Source organism: Polyodon spathula, chromosome 17 (assembly GCF_017654505.1).
Source record: "Polyodon spathula isolate WHYD16114869_AA chromosome 17, ASM1765450v1, whole genome shotgun sequence".
NCBI lineage: Eukaryota > Metazoa > Chordata > Actinopteri > Acipenseriformes > Polyodontidae > Polyodon > Polyodon spathula.
The window spans coordinates 20,866,202-20,882,423 of NC_054550.1; the positions used below are offsets into that span (position 1 = coordinate 20,866,202).

At 39.5% G+C, this 16,222-nt stretch overlaps 1 long non-coding RNA gene across 1 annotated transcript in view; it reads right to left on the reverse strand.

Annotated features, from left to right (window-relative positions):
- Window positions 1-5,490: 5,490 nt before the first annotated feature.
- The window catches only part of LOC121329644, a 30,884-nt gene continuing 20,152 nt past the window's right edge, over window positions 5,491-16,222 (reverse strand). Inside the window, exon 3 of the long non-coding RNA XR_005951798.1 lies at window positions 5,491-5,541. This is a non-coding gene — a long non-coding RNA (uncharacterized LOC121329644). The remainder of the gene's footprint in view (window positions 5,542-16,222) is intronic.

A 16,222-nucleotide genomic window follows, 5' to 3' on the forward strand; every position in this document is an offset into this window, starting at 1 on the left:
GCAACATCGATCATTTCTTCTGAAAAGACTTCTCTTACTGTCAGTAATCCAATTTTCATCCCCTTTACAGTGTTTGCCTCAGGACCAGTTTCCTATATATATATATATATATATATATTATATATATATATATATATATATATATATATATATATATATATATATAAATTTACTATTTTCAATTACACACATATAGGTGTGTAGTGTCTACAATATGTACAGAATGTATGATCCCATCAAATCTGCAAAAAAAATAAAAATCCCCACAATAACATATACTTCATTAATGGAATTCATGATTGTGACAAAGTGCCCGCCCCTGTGTGTATTTTCTGTATATGTTGCGTGTGGTGTGTTAAATGTTGGTGTATAGGCACTGGTACATGGCATATAAACGGGTCTGTATTTCATGTGTGTTTAAAAATGTATAATTGTATTTAGGCACGGGATTGTACATCACTTCACGTGCATTTAAAGTATTTAATATGTGAGCATGAGGTTGCACATAATTAATTCACCTGCTGGGATTCAAGTGAATAATTAATTGGTAATTGAATCCCAGCACAACAGTATATATAGATGCACGTTTTACTCACTCGGGGTTGTTGGGTGTTTGGTGAGTAGGAAACGGGAGAGAGAGGAGGAGAAACAAAGTTAGTTATATATCAATTGCTATTACGTGCTGGTGGGACCAGCACGGTACTTGTTCATTTAAACTTATCGTGTTTGCTAGTGTGTATCTGCTCACCGTTTAAGTGTTAGTCCATTTTTGTTTGTCTTTTTATTTTGGCTTAAAGTGCCGTGTCCTGTCTTCTGTTTGTTTAAACCTTTTATTTGCAATAAACCGGCTCAAGCAAGCGTCTTCATCATTTCGCCTCATCTGTCCTGTCTTTGTGTATTCATTTCCTGGTTCTGACGTCTCCACTCGGCCGTCTTTGTGACAATGATATAATGAAATAAGCGCAAAACAGAAAAGAAAGAAAAACTTACCAGACAAGTTATGAATAGATTAGAGGGATCTTCTCCGAGGAAATATGGAAGGCCTTGCAATACAGCTGATCTCTTGTTTTGGTTGGAATTCTGCAATAAAACCTACTAGTGACAAAGTTACTAGCCATGTGGTTGTTTCCGTTGTGATAAGGAGTGAGGTAATGTTAGATATTTATACTGTATATAGGTTCTTATATAACTTATTCAGTAGTTGCAATGGGGAGTAAGCTCATGTCAGATATTCATATATATATTTAAGAATTATTTGTTTATATTTACTTAAGTGAAAATAGTCTTAGTACACTTGATAACTGCAGTCAGTGTTTTTTTTGTAACACACAGTTCAGTAATATAATTACTAGTTCAATTAAGTAATATAGGGCACTGTTGGAACAAAAACCGGGAAGAACACAGGCCCTCCAGGTACACCCTTGTACAATTTTAAGAATCTCGAATTTAAAAAAAATGTCCACCTCATCACCTCCAAAATATTTTTTGTAGGGATAAGTACTGTATTTAGTTTCTGATGGCTTTAAATTCCAATGTTAATCACACTGTACCTGTCTCAGTAAACAACGTCGGCCATCTGCTATTAATCTCCGGCACAAGTGGCTCACCCTCAATGATCTCCTTTCTCCTCAAGGAAAATGTGATATCCATTTCAGCATTTATCGGTGTCCAATTCACTTTCTTTTTCTTCATCTCATCTTGCAAAATATTTCTCTCCTTTTTGAGAGTGCTTGGATCTTCTCCCAGAGGGTGATCTGGTAGAAAGTTTATTTCTGCTCTCCTGGGTTTCTTGACACACTTTCTTTTACAATTCTCTTCACACGGTTAATTTCAACCTCTCTACATCCTGCCATTCTCAGTTTTTGATGGAAATGGCCCATTTTTAATTTAAAACTGATTTTCCAATCATTCCAACCAGTAGTAGATCCAGGCTCTTTAAGACATGAATGCTTTTGTGTCAACACTATTGCCACAGTTTCAATTTCTTCATTAGATGGATATGCTTTATATGCATAGATAGCGTCAGCAATTTTGTCCAGAATATCTCTAGAAATGGTCAAAAGGGAACCATCCTTTTCATATGCCTCATTTCCTTGTCGGAGTCTATATTCAACATCATATGAGAAGCTCGGTATGATGAATGTTGCAGGCCATTGCTGTGAGCGGTTGTTTACATTTACTGAGGATGACTCGGTTGCTGATGGTGATGAAGAAATAATGGCTGTGTCCAGTATAAAGTCTGAAAGATCTGACACTGGCAACAAACTGAATATTACTTTCAGTGTTGCCTTCTCTGCTGATACATCAGAAATGTTAGTCAGGTTACACAGCTCATTCCCAAAATCTGGATCTTCATTTTGTAGTATAAAGTCTTGCTTGAGCTGAAGTTTGTCCTTCAGTACTGCATGAAGTTTATCTACGATTTCTGGGAGACTGTGTGTAAATTTTCTGAATGTCATCTGTTGTCAAAATAACTCGGAACAACATCTTGTTGGCTGACAAGCTTTTGACTGTGGAATAAACAAACACAATAAAAACAATTAAAAGAAGACTGACAAAAAAGCCCCTTTTAGGAAGTTTTTAAGTTCTTTATTTTTAGACTGTTAACCCAGGATAAAGTTATGAACGGTCATCATAAAGTTTGCAAATGGTCTTAGGGTTCAAGTTTTCAGAAAAGGATGAGCAAAACCCTGGTAACATTGTTTACTTAGCCATGTATGGAAAAAAATCAATCTGCTAATATTTTTGTTTAGAATACTATTTTTGTATTTTACTATGTTTATAGTAACTGTAATACAATATTCTCATGAGCAATTAAAAAAACAACCCATATATATATATATAGACACACACACATATATATTAGCTATAAAATTATGCTTGGGATAAGGTTCAAAACAAATTGTGGCAAATACAATAGTGCACCTACCTGCTAATGAAGCAAATATTTCTTTGGTGTTACCATAAGTCTTCCTCTTATGGTGTATGGAGACAATGGCTCTACAACTAGTATCCCAGTGGAAGTCTTTCTTGTGAGCTCATAAGACCTCAAGTGCTCTATGTACCATGCCGAAAACTGTTCAATAATAAATTATGCTTTGTTGGCCAATATTAATACTTTAAGAATTTTGGCGAAGTCCGGCACTCCACTAGTGGTTACCACAGACACAAACACCCCTTCCATATAGTTTGTTCCATTCAAGTTAGCTCTGGTGGCAAGGGATACAGTAGTCAGGTCTTTATATTTCTGCTCTATTGCAAGTTTCACAGATTTTTACAAAATGTCTGTTGTTACCATTGATATATTTCCAACTACCAGTGATGGTTTGAAGAAGGTAGGCATGTCAAAGTAATATGCTAGCATAAGTTGATGATTTGTAGCAAAAGTAAGTAAAATGTTTTGAAATTGTGTGTATGTGCACAATCTTTTTGAAAAAAACTATGCTTAGCTTCAAAATGCATCATCCAAACATCAACCAAAGGCCCAAAACAGCGAATCAAATGAGGATAATGCTCAATAAAATGGTGTTTGGGTCGTAACTGGAAGTATGGGAAGACCTCTTTCAACAGCTGCCTATGGTCAGCTATTTTTGACTCCAGGTAAAATAGAGTTTCTTCTGTGAATTTTGAAGAAGCCATAAGCTCAACAATGTCTTTTAGGTCCTTCAATATTCCCCATGTGTTGTCATTTGTAGGTGATGGAGGGAAGTAGCCTTAATAGTGTCCAGTTCTCATGTCCATTACTTCCAGTTGTTCCTTTTAAATGAAATGTTGTTGCAATTTTCTGTGGCCGATTAGTTTTATCTAAGAATTGATAATGAAAAGAATTTATTGCAGCGTTGAGGTCATCCAAAGTAAAATACTTCTTAGAAATCAAGCTCTGAAGACAGATACATAGCTCTGCTGGTACAATACCTTCTAAAAGGTCATGTAGAGTATCAGGGGAAAATAATTTTATTGTGTGAAAGTAGGTAGCACATCCACTCTTAACTACATCTAAACTCTTCACATGTTCATTTTGCTGAAGTTCAGATACACTGGAGTCATGCAACACTGGCGTACTTATGGTAATACACCATCCCTCACTGCGTTTGTCTGTATCGCTTTACGGCTGGCTAGACAAAACCTACAGAACTTTTCTACATTAAAGCTTTCCTGAAAACCAGCAAGTGAATGGGCTCCTAAATTATCAGCTAACACATACAGCACAGACCCTTTAACACTTGCTCCCAAAAGTTGAATGAATAGCCCTTGCTGTTCAAGTATGTCAATATCCTTTAATAGTGGCTCCAAAATGTCATAACCATATTGCTGGACATCACTGCTCTTACAAATGACAGCAAGATAGATAGATGGCAAAGTTGACCGATATTTAGCAGGTAAATTTGAAATTACCCAATAAATAGCACATACTTTATGTATCTTCCTAAATTCCTAAGTCTTCTGCACACAGCAGCTGGTTTTCTATGTAATACAGCACATCCCGGAATGATATATACTGGCCAGATTCAGTCTCTTCAGTTAACAAAACTTTATCTAGAACATCTTTCTGAATTAGCAGCTCTTTTCAGACTTTCAAAATCAGGATATAAACAGATGTTTTCTTCAGAGCTGCATCTAACACATATTCCACTGGTTCAATGACATCAAAGTTATCCCTGTAGAAAAAATATCTTTTGTGGTCAGTGCCAAGAGGGTCCTTTTTTGAAGTTAATGAGACAAGAGGATTTGTTTTGTGTATTGCTTCTGTTATCTCATTAATGATAGACTGGTCAAAACTACAGTTTTTCTGCTTTAAGACTTTTTCAATAGTCTGTTTTGTAAGCAGTCCAGAAACTATGCCAATGTTATTAAGTTCCTCAATAATTTCCTGAATTGCACTCTTAAAGACAATTGTTTATCCGAAGAAACAGTGATGCTAGCTGATGCTCAGTTGACTCCTGCAAGTCTTCAGATTCAACATTAACATTTTCTGATGTAAAAACTTCAAGATTTTCTTGGATTAAATTTACTCCAAAATCAGTTTCTTTGTTGCTGGTAAAACTTTGCTGACTAATTTGCTATGCGCTCAACTCTAAAGTTATCTAGCATATAGGAATTGTGATTTCTGCTCTTGTGTGAGGTAAAAGTAGAATACACACTGGACTGAAAAGCACAATTTTTCAACAGGCATTTTACAGTTTCATGATTTTTTAAATGTCTTCCTAAATGAATAAAATACTGTTTCTGACTACACACCTCACACAAATCACATAGCTCATAACAGAGAGATGCACTCACTGCTTCTGGCCTACTTTGTACATGGTATCTGGTAAGGTAAGTCTTTAGAGCTCCTTCTGTTCTAAAAGAACACGCATACTCGATATAAACATGGCAATGGACAGGTCCTCCTGTCCATGTTTGAATTTATAATGTCCAAGCAGGATTCCTTGATTAGATGATAAAAATCTGCAGTACTTACAATTCCAGCTGATTAATTTCTTCTTTCTTTCTCTCTTTTTTTCTGTCTTTCTAGATTTCTTTCTTCTGGCTTACAAGCTTCTGCAAAAAAGAAAAAAAAAACATGATTTGAATATACACTTTATATTTAAATCACACACTGATCAGCTTACAAGCATTTTAGGGCAATTGATAAACAGCTTATTTGTATCATTTTAAATAAGACTGTAGTGAAATGGCTAATTTCTGAACTCAGCATGTCTGAACCCTCAGGTGAATTTTTCTAGGAACATCTGAGACAGAGGAGCAACAAAATGTCCCTTTTCTGGTTGAGCTGGCATGGAATGGCCCAGCTCCATTTTCTATGTGTTGAGCTTCATGTCCTGCGTGAACTTTCACTGGTCTGATTATAGGCACATCTAACTTCACTGTCCTGGAAAATCACACACTGATCAGCTTACAAGCATTTTAGGGCAATGGATAAACAGCTTATTTGTATCATTATAAATGCATAATAAAATTACAAAGGAAATATATGCAAATAATCACAAAAGACAAGGCAACAATGATTTATGTTAATTGAATATACTGTATAATTTGACAGATTTTTTAAAACATACTTTAAAGTGCACACCTGGAATTCAAACCAAGAACCATCTTTAGCTAGGCTATATCTGGTACGATGGACTAGGCTTGGTGTGTGGATAGAGGTACTGTAAAAGCTACAATTTCCAATGGTAAATGGTGTTCGACAGAGTAATACATTTAAGGTCAATATACTATGCACTTAGCTAGCTAGCTAAGCCAGCTGCATGAAGACTACAAATATTTAGACTGAGTGACCAAGAAAATGTATGACGTATTAAAAAAAGCCTACTCTTTAAAAAAAAAAAAAAAAAAAAAAAAAAAAAAAAAAAAAAACCCTGCCTTAAGTTTTGTAGAGATGCAACGCTGAAAATGCTGAAATTACAGCACATTTTTAAATATATCCAAAAAGATGTTTAGTAAAATAAGACTTTTTTTAATGTATCTACTTTTAATCTCTCCTTTCGACCATGTTCTATAAACAAAGTGCTTATAATTAAAAGCTAAAATGACAACTTAATTACTTACCACACACATGTTGTTGGTCAAACACATTTAGGAAAATCATCTGGGCTATCTCTGCAGTGTGATACAGCGGGTCAGCCATTTTGTCACCTCCAGCAAATCAGCACAAAGCGCCCATATTTTTTCAATAGGTTTTAGCCACATATTAAAACTCAATAATAATAAATGTAATATGCAGCACATAACATTAAAATGTTAGTATTACATATGTATGTGTGTATAAGTGAGGCTTTATCAGTGGTTATGCAAATTATATTAACAAATTTCATCGTCTCTGCCAAGCAATGAAAAACTATAATTATAAAAGTACAATGCATTTTAAAAATTAGGTTAACACAAATATCTGGTGTAGTAAGACCCAAACAAAAACAAAAAAAACATTAAGGTAGGCCTATGCTTGGCGTTTGTGCCCTACTTAAGTTTAAATAAATTAATCAAATAAAGAAATAAAAATTAACCTGAAAAAAGAAAGCACATGCTTACTTTGTTTAAAAACACTATAAAAAAGTGTAGCTGAAACTAAATAATAAACAAAATGTTTACTTATGTTGGCAACTTGCGAAGGCTCAGCACTCGTGTTCCTCAACAAGACCTGGACTCTGGCATCCTCACAACGGTTTCGCGTACAGGAAGGGCATCAACTGGGAGCATGCACAAATCAGTAGTAAATCTAGGCGCTGAGCACACTTTCAAACGTTAATTTGATACAACTTAATTCAATAACTTTAGAAAGTTGTGTCTCGTTCAGGTTGTACCAGCTTGTTTAGTTAAGTTCAGAGGACAATTTGAATGTTTTTAGTTGATTAAACTAGTACAACCTGTACTAAGGTTTTTTACAGTATACCTATTACTATTAATGTTTCAGTGTTCTCTCTCTCTCTGTGGTTGAATTGCCATCATTGCTGTTCAGGTAAGCAAAGACGTTTGCACCCATTTGCGAGAGTTGATGGAGTGCCAAGATTTTAGCTATGGATTAACTTCATCTTGAAGTACACCCAGAAAAATATAGGCAAGAAACACTAGCCATGCTGTAAAAGACCCTTCTTCTGGGAATTCAGTCAGGGAGTGTTAGTCTTGACAGTAGGTGTGTGTGTGTGTGTGTGTGTGTGTGTGTGTGTGTGCGCGTGTGTGTGCGCTGTTTATTGGCATCTGAAACAAATTAGACCAGTTATGGTTACTCCAGGCCAATAACTCCACAGGAGTAAGGCTGCAGTGCATGGGTGGGGGGGAGCTTCAGAACTAAATCCTGTTAATTTATTAGCTAATCCAAACAAAAGCATTTACTGCAACAGTAGTAAATTAAACTATTTCTGCCACTGGTTCCATTTAGCTCCTTCAGTTTTAAATGTCAGTTTGCCGAAGTAGTCTCTGTTGAAGCTTAAGTAAAAATAAATAAATAAAATAAAGCCTTAAAATGACCATAAGTACAGCCCATTGATTTAATAGGTGTTGGAGATGCATGGTTTTATTTATATATTTTGAGCAGCAGGTTCAATATTCACTGTTGAAAATAATAAATCCACAAGACTGTTGCAAGTATAATAAGCACAAGTCAATCTCAATGCGAACAAGCAGAGACTGAGCCTTATACTCTGTCCGCCACTTGGGTGAAGATATGCAAATGAGCTTTTGAATGAGGTTCATTACAAGACGCAGATCTTAATATGTAGTCCAAACTTTGCTCTATTGTAGACTATAGTCTTTAAACCATCCTCTTTTAATAATGTTTGTCACATCTCATAAAGCTAAACTACATACTTAAGACTGAAGTTGTTTAAAGATGGCACACACATTTAAAAATGTAGGCAATATTCCCATTTTTATAGACCCATTCTGTATTTTATTTCTCACTTGGCTTTCCTGCTTTCCAATATTTTTACTCATTGAAAATGTGATGGTAATGTTACTTCTGATCACTTTCTTGTATCAGTTTTACCCGTTTCATATTTAAAATTTACAATTCACGTGTCAACTCAATGCTGCAAGATCTTAGATAAAACATCTTAAGAAATGAAGAAAAAGAAATACCTACAACATACATACATAAAACCATACAAACGGGAAAATGCAAGTTGGGTATTGCAACATTTTTTTTGCATTTTCATAGAATATTGAGAGGCCAGATCAATATTGTAATGTAATGCTATTGTCAAAATCGTGTCAACAAAGTATTATAGTAGTGGAGCCACCTAATCTGGGACTTAGTTGTAAACCTTAGTTCTTTATGAAATAACATATAGGAAAGGATCCCAGATTTTTTATTTGATTTCTGGTTAGCATGTCTTCATAAGAGGCGGTTAATTTTTTTGGCTGAAAAGCCCTATTCAATACAAGTAGAATGAGGTGCTACAAATGATGGTAACATCTAGATTGCACCCAGGGTGATTTTTCTGGTCAAGGTCCCTTTCTCACTTTAGGTTAAGCTTTGCAAGGTCACAGGTCGAAGGGGAAATAAAAAATAAAAAATGGCTAATTTCTGAACTCAGCCTGTCTGAACCCTCAGGGGAATTTTTCTAGGAACATCTGAGACAGAGGAGCAACAAAATGTCCCTTTTCTGGTTGAGCTGGCGTGGAATGGCCCAGCTCCATTTTCTATGTGTTGAGCTTCATATTCTGCGTCTGATTATAGGCACATCTAACTTCACTGTCCTGGAAAATTGGACGCTGGGAATATATGCTGTAAATATACCTATAAGATTGAAAACTTATAACAGGAAATAACAGATTGTGGTCTGAAGTGTGCACCACATTAATGGTTAAGAAAAGGTTAATGTTCAACCCATAATGCTGCTCTATACAATCCTGGCAGCAGCATGTATTTACACTGGAAACCTGATGTGATGAATTCTTTAGCCACAACAGAGCAATAAATCATCAGTTATCTTGCCAGAGAATGATAGGGGCTCCATGAAGCTGTGTATTTAAATGCAGTCTGCTTTATGTTATTAAGTCTCTTGCAATGGCAGTTTCCTCTTATGAATAGATCCTTCAGTGCGAGACCTTCCTATTACAGAATGGAAGGTTCTGAGTCTAGAAGATAAACAAGGTTCATTTCGATCCCATGCACATTTTCTTCTTGTCCAGTTTAATACTATTAATACAAACTAAAAAGAACAGCACCAGAAGTGTGTGAGTCCCGTGTTATTAAACAGACTGTGTTTCTGCCAGGGTGCTTTTGATGAATTGATGTTTTGATCTCTCTCCAGTTTTAATCTTGCCAATCTTCATCAAACAGTGAATAGATGTTTGTGTGAGGCACAGCAGTCAAGCCTTCGTTATATAAAAAAGAATATGCTATACAGATTCCATCTTAAATTGAAATAATTTATGCAGTTTTAATAACAAACAAAAAATAGAGACAAACATTTTGAAATTCTGCAGACTTAATTATCTTAACGCTGAAATATAACAACACAGAATTATGATGTAGTATAATATTAAAGATTTTTTTTTTTAATAATTAAAAATGTTTAATTTTGAAGTTGTCATTTTGAAAATCCCAGTTTAACAGGTTATTTCTCTCCAAAAGTTACAAGTATAATGAAAAGCACTTTTTTGTTTGCCATCTGGAGATGAATTGTATAACATCCAGCTGCTTTATATGATCGTAGTGAGGCTTGAAATAGGTGAGCTTGTGTGCCTGCCTTTAATCCATTAACCACCAAATATTTTTTTCTTTGAAAAAATCTGAACCCAAGTTGTATTTGTCATTTGATATATTCTAAATCAATATGCTACCATTCTAAAAGTTTTCAATCTTATAGGTATATTTACAGCATATATTCCCAGCGTCCAATTTTTCAGGACAGTGAAGTTAGATGTGCCTATAATCAGACCAACGAAAGTTCACGCCGGCTATGAAGCTCAACACATAGAAAATGGAGCTGGGCCATTCCATGCCAGCTCAACCAGAAAAGGGACATTTTGTTGCCTGTTGGTCTCAGATTTTCCTAGAAAAATTCCCCTGAGGGTTCAGACATGCTGAGTTCAGAAATGAGCCATTTTTTATTTTTTTATTTCCCCTTCGACCTGTGACCTTGCAAAGCTTAACCTAAAGTGAGAAAGGGACCTTGACCAGAAAAGTCACACTGGGTGCAATTTAGATGTTACCATCATTTGTAGCACCTCATTCTACTTGTATTGAGTAGGGCTTTTCAGAAAAAAAATACTAGGAGCACCCTACTGATTTCTGACAAATTGCCAGGCGAGGGGTAACTGAACAGTTCCCTTTCAATTCGAATGACAACCATTACCAAACGGGAAGAACCTCTCTGACCGTAAAACACTGAGCATATATAAAAAAAGCTCCCCAATCAGGGCCCTGCTATGAGGGGGAAGTCCCTCCCACCTCCTGTTGAAGAGGGACGTCCTCACAGTAGCACATCGTCATTTTCTCACTCACTTCACTGAGACAGGTCACAGATTGCTTTTGCTTTCTTGTTCCGTCAAATTTAATTGTATCCACGGTAGAATCACGCTTTCGAGCGTTTTTGAGAGTGCTCCTACCTAATTCTCGTGTCAGTTTTACTGACTAGCGCTGGTTTCGACCCCTCTTTTGAGATTGGTAAGCGGCCATTACTCTCTTTTTACTGCATGAGGCTTTGTGTAGTTTTTCAAATACCGTGTGGAGAGCTGTTCTGTGCTGTAAGGGAGACCACAAAAAAAAAAAAAAAAAGCTCAGGCCTAGCGCCCCTGTCAAGCCTCGGACTCTCCTAGCATGGCTGTGCTTGCCCTCGGCGACCATGGCGACTGAATCGGCTGCATACCTCGGCATTGACTGAGGTTTTCCCGCCGAACTTGAGGCAGCGAAAAACAACGCCTGCCTGGTCCCGATTGACTCAGCACCGGTGTAACCATCTTCGACACCACCTACAGCCCGGCACCGACCGTGCCTACCATCGGCACCGACCTTGGAACAGGTCGACTCGGCATCGACTGTTCGGCACCGAAAGCGCTCTCCTCGACGTTGATCCTGGCACCGATTAACTCGGCACCGGTTGACTAGCTTCGGAGCAGTCTACAGCCCCGCACCGACCGCGCTACACATCGGCACCAACCTCGGTGCCGATTGACTCGGTTGCAGCAGTGAGACCAGTGTGTGGTGAAGCTGCCCAGGCAGGACGAGTACTGTCCGTGCACCAGATGCTTAATCCAGAACATGCAGCCAAAGCACTGGCAGGTGAGCTGGACTGCTCTCTTATCCACAGCAGAGTCTTTCTCCCTGAACCATGGGAGAATGAGGTCCGTGGTCCAAGGGCCTCCGCAGAGGTCATCTAGGACCTCCCCTGCTACAGTGACCAGAGAGCTCCGCCTCACACCTGGGTCACCCTCCCCTTCCCCATCACCAGTGTAGAGGCACAGACACTTCTCAGGGGAGGCGAGATGGTCACCGCCAAGGCAGCACCACTCGAGGGGGCGTTAACCAGAGAACAGGCGGTTGCCGCACAGGCACCGCTCCCCTTCCCAACGCAGGTGCAGACGATCCCCGTCAGAGTCGCCTCAGAGGCGCCCAAGCTCAGCTGAGTGGGGCTTCACGGAGCTAACGGAGACTGTAAGAGCTCAGCAGACCATGCTAGAGACCCTACTAAAATCCCAGGGCAGCTTTCCCCATACCACTGGGTAGCTCCAACCACCCCAGTCCCGATCTCCATCTCCGGCACACAGACCTCTGAGCCCAGACGAGCTGTCTCTCACAGCTTCAAGGTCGATGTCGTACGTGTCTGAACCCACCACGTCAGTTACGCAGGCCACAGTGGGGGGCTTTATACCGCCTCTTCCGCATATATCACAGAGGGAAGAGTTCCAGGCCTTGATGCAGCGTGCAGCTGCTGCCGCGGATGTTCCCTGGCCAATGGAGCAGGAGGGAAAGGGGAACCGCTTCTTAAAGCAGAAGGGGCATCCACAGCATGCCGTCACCTTGTGCCAGGACTTTCTTGAGCTGGTGCGCTCACCCTGGAGCAACCCAGAATCCGCCCCCTCAGCTTCTAGGACAGCAGAGGTCCTGCTACACACTGCAGAAGACCAAGAAGCAGGTCTAGGCAAGTTCCCCACCAACGGCGACACAGTCACAGTACTGGTGCAAGGGTCCACCTTTACCAAAGGGGTCAAAGACCTTACCTTCCCTTCCAAGCCGTGCAGAACAACAGACGCCATGCTGAAAAAGGCATATGCGTCCACGGCACTTTCAGCTAGAGCGGCCAATGCAATGGCTATACTGGTCCTGTACCAGACACAGATGGCTGAAAGGCTGCAGGAGCGGGCAATGGAGACAGAAACATGGGAGTTACTGGTGATAACAACGGCGATGACCGACCTAATGGGGGAGTTACGTCAGGCATCAGGCAGGTCTCTAGCGGCATTGGTAGTCGTGCACAGACATCTCTGGCTAACACAGGCCAAAGTCGTCGAGACCGAGAAGGCAGCGCTGCGAGATGCCCCTATTACGCCGGGGCAGACATTCGGAGAGACCATTGATGTGAACCTTGAAGGTCCTACAAGGCCATGGAAGTTACTTCTAAGTTCATGTGCCTTCCTGCCTACAGCTAGCGCCCAAGGTGGCAATTACAGCCTGCGAGGGCTATAGGGTCAGAACACCACCGTCCACCCCAAAACAGACAAGCAGGCAGAGGCAGAGCTGGTGGCAAGGGACCACCGCCGGCCAGGGTTAACCGGTTCTATGCCTGGAGACAGAGGCCGGGGCATAAGAAACACCTGCCCCCTTCTAAGCCCAAGGGAGACCTCCCCTGAGGGTCCCCGGCTGCCACCAACTCCCCTCACAAGTAGACTGACCAAAGGCAACTACCCATGGCAAGACTGCACCCAGTACTCCTAGGTGCTATTGACAATGAGATAAGGATACGCTCTACAATTTCGCATAGGTCCGCCGCCCTTCAAGGGTGTGCTCCTCACCACCGTCGAACCAGCGAGGGCGATACTCCTTCAACAGCAGATCGCCGATCTTCAACAGGAGAACGCTGTGCGATTGGTAGATCCAGCAATGCTCTCAGCAGTTTTTGCTCCAGGTACTTCCTGGTGCCCAAAAGGGATGCCGGTTTCAGACCTATTCTGGACTTCAGGGTCTTCAATTTGTTCCTCAAACGAAGTTCAATATGTTGACAGCACAGCAGCGCAAATGCAGAGGCGCACACAAAACAGGTCCTAGATCATGTGACGAAGTTAAGGCTCTCAATACATCAACAAAAGAGCAACTTTCTACCCTCTCAGATCAAACTGAACTCTGTGAGCATGCTTGCCTCACTGTCAGAAGACAGGATTCGGTCGTTGGAGGCCACACTCTCCTTATTCAGAGAGGACGCTCTCCTACAGGTCAAAGTATATCAAAGGTTGTTGGGGCTGATGGCAGTCAATGATGGTCAATTCTACAGTGGTAGCCTACATAAAATACCAAGGCGGCCTGCGCTCACCAGGCCTTCACCACGCAGCGCACAGACTCCTGTCCTAGGGTGGCTGCAGTGTGTAAAAAAGCAGGCAGCTGATGGCACATGCTTCGGAGGACAGTGTGTATTTGTCTTCGCCCCTCCCGAGTCAGTGCAGGGGTGCTAGCAGTGAGCTGAGCCTAAAAATAATTGGACACTACTAAATTGGGGAGAAAAACTATAAAAGCAATTGCCGACTACTAAATTTATTTAAAAAAAAAAGTTTTGCTGTTAACAAAATTGGAGTAAATTCACAACAATATAGTTAAAGAGAAAATTTAATCAACAGGTAGATGCCAGTAAAAAATGCTTCAAAAAATACAAAGTAGCCTGTCCTCAAATGAGGACAGTGGCACTTAATGGGTTAAATATTGTACACAAACTTGACAACACACAAGGTTTGGTTTCTTAGAGAATGCAGTGGTCAGAATGTAGTGATCAGTCACGCCGGGATCTTATTGTCGAAGAACATTAAACGTGATTGGTGGGATGCTGCAGCTTTCAAAGAAACATTTTATTTTAGGTCATATTTTTTTAATGTCACCAAATGCTGTAATTTGCTGGTGTGCTACCCTCTTCTGTGCTGCTCTCTGTAACATCCACTAGATGGGCCACCAGTTTATTTATTTATTTACATGAACTACTTTTGTTCAGAAACCGTGCAAATGTAAAAATAAATACCACGAGTATAAAAATCAACCACTATATAGTGTTCAGGCATTATTTATTTAGCTTAACAAAGAAGGTAGGAACTACAAGAGCCCCCACCCCCAGGACATTTGGAACCCCACCTGAGACTGCACTCTCACACAACTCATAGGATCTTTAGTTAATCTACAGTCTGGTATGGAAAGCACACAATAGAAAAATGCCATTGTTGCAAAGATAGAGAGGAAAGAAAATGTTTTTCTTGGTTACCGCCACATCAAGGAGGTTGGCTAAGAAATTGAAATCTACGATGATGGCTACATCAGAATGCTGGCACTTGTTGTCTGATCCTAATTTAAATGTTTACAATAAAGTTGACCTGATTGGCAAATTGTTTTTGCTATTGAGAAGTTTAGTGACAGCGTGGTTGTTCATTCTGCCAGTTCTGACTTTAGACTATGGAGCCATATCGTTGGCCAAAAATAATAATCAATCAAATTTTTTAAACTTTTTCATTAACTCCCTAATATGGTATTGACTTGCCGATTTCATCACCCTGAATATAACAAATTAAACAAAGTGTCCTGCCAAAGATACCGTAGTTTAAAACAGTTCACCCTCGTCAAAGCTGATGTGTAAAGTTCTTTATACTGCTTAGAAATATGAATTTCTTCGAATTTTCATTTCTTAGTTCTTTTATTGTAATTTCCTATTGATGTGTTTATAATAAACCATTTAAAATAATGTAACTGGTTAACAAGGCCTGCAGCGTGTTGTTGTTTTTAGTCATTGGCTGTATTTACTTTTGGCATTTAAAGCATTTAATGTTGCTCAATAAAAAATAAATACCTATATTGTTTGAAACCTGCTGTAAAATTATATGTCCATTTTGTTCAAATATTAGAGTTGCTTCAAATTACATTTTAATATTTGTATTCTCTTCCAGATTCCATGGGTACCAGTAGTATTCATTTAGTTTAAAACCTCTGCACCAGCTTTGTTTTTCAAAAAGCGAAGTCTCTGCAGTTTTTCCTGCAGGTTTACTCGAGTAACACTTGGCTGCTTCAGTTGAATTAGTGTTGATATCTAATTTATTGTCCAGTCCACATTCTTAGATCATATATGGCAAAAAATGATGGAATATGATTGTTTTAGGGTTTTTAGCAATAGAAATACCCTACTGTAGTGAGGAAGTGCAAGAGCTTTGTTCATAGGAGGATTAGCACTTGTACTCCTCCCCATGAGCGGTTGAGCTGGTCGCTGTCAGCCCTCTAGTGGAGTGCTGCGATCAATTAGATGATGCTTTGTACAAGTCACCCGCACATCGCTTTTTCATAATTCTGACTGTTTGCACAGTTTTCCACTAGTCCATTTGACTGAAGGAAATTTGGACCAGGAGTTCAGTCTTTAGCAGATCTTTAAAATTCAGCATTTGCCAACTGTGGCCCGTTATCGCTGAAGACCTGATTGGCTGGGTTACATGCACTGAAAAATCGACTCTACAGTCATGAAGTTTCAAAAGTCAAGATCCTGTTTTCTGCCTTAACATCACGTAACCTCCAGCAGAAAGTTCGTACAAAACAGACACC